This window comes from Brassica oleracea, chromosome C4 (genome assembly GCF_000695525.1).
Source record: "Brassica oleracea var. oleracea cultivar TO1000 chromosome C4, BOL, whole genome shotgun sequence".
NCBI classification, from domain to species: domain Eukaryota; kingdom Viridiplantae; phylum Streptophyta; class Magnoliopsida; order Brassicales; family Brassicaceae; genus Brassica; species Brassica oleracea.
Genome location: NC_027751.1, coordinates 12,982,549 through 12,983,707, shown reverse-complemented (window position 1 = coordinate 12,983,707; position 1,159 = coordinate 12,982,549).

Genomic DNA, 1,159 nt, shown 5'->3' with positions numbered 1-1,159 from the left:
ATCCAAGCAAGTTCAAGCCCTGTAAAACCGATTGACCCGTTATAAGCAAAAAAAAATATATATACACTTGAAACGATCGTCAAAATTCTTAAAGCCTATACCCCGTTGATGATGCGAGATCCTTCCGCGATGACTTTCGGCCTCCCCGACTCATTCGTGGACGGAGGAACATCAAAGCTCGAGGGAAGAACAGCGAAGAAATCATCAAAATCCGGAATAGGAACCTCACTTGTACCGCTTCCATTGCCGAAAGCAAGGTCCGGATCCCATCCTGGAAGCATGCAATCGTCCACCGAAAACTCTAGGTCACCGAGGTCAATATCTTTCCCCTTAAGAATTCAGCCCCGTCGCAATCGTGGGAGCAGCGTTGGGACCTTGGTCATCAGGCTCGGTATCACTTCTTGTTTCTCCGCCCAAAGCAGGACTAGGATGCACAAACCTCCTCGCCTGTCAAACTCTCTTTGGCGTAAAGGAAGTCCAGAAAAAAGGACTGTTCCTGAGCAGATCCCTCACCGCAATAATGTCCTAAGGAAACGGAGCCAGAGGATTGATGAAGGGACGATCGTTCGGCAACCTCTGGAACAATGGGATACAACTCTCCTCAACGGACGCGGCGTCTACGAACGAAGAAGAAAAACTTCTTCCACGAGTTGAAGTTAGAAGTGGGAAGCATGCAATCATCCACCAAAAACTCAAGTTCACCGAGGTCAATATCTTTCCCCATCCTTGATGATCTGTAACCGAAGAAGCGCTTCGAAGTGATCAACGGTAAGGGAGAGACCATGCTCGTAACTCAGGATCAGGACTCCAATGAGGTGCTGGATGCCAAGAGGATTCAGTTGGCTTATCGCCACCCCGAAACGATCCAACACACGGAAGATAATTTCGGGAATCGGGAACCACAAAAGACAGTGCACTACGAATGCTTCGTAACAAGTAAAGTAACCCTCCGGGGGACTACTAGCGCACTCTCCTTGACGAGGAACCCTGAACTCCACCGCATCTGAAATATGGTAGAACGACCGCATGACCTCGAGGAATTCACTAGTACTCCTACATGGTGCACCTACCTCCACCGGGCGATGGTTCATAACCGGGAATGATTTTTCCTTGGGAGGCGTGATCGAACCGTAACACGCCACCCACCATGCCTCGTTCT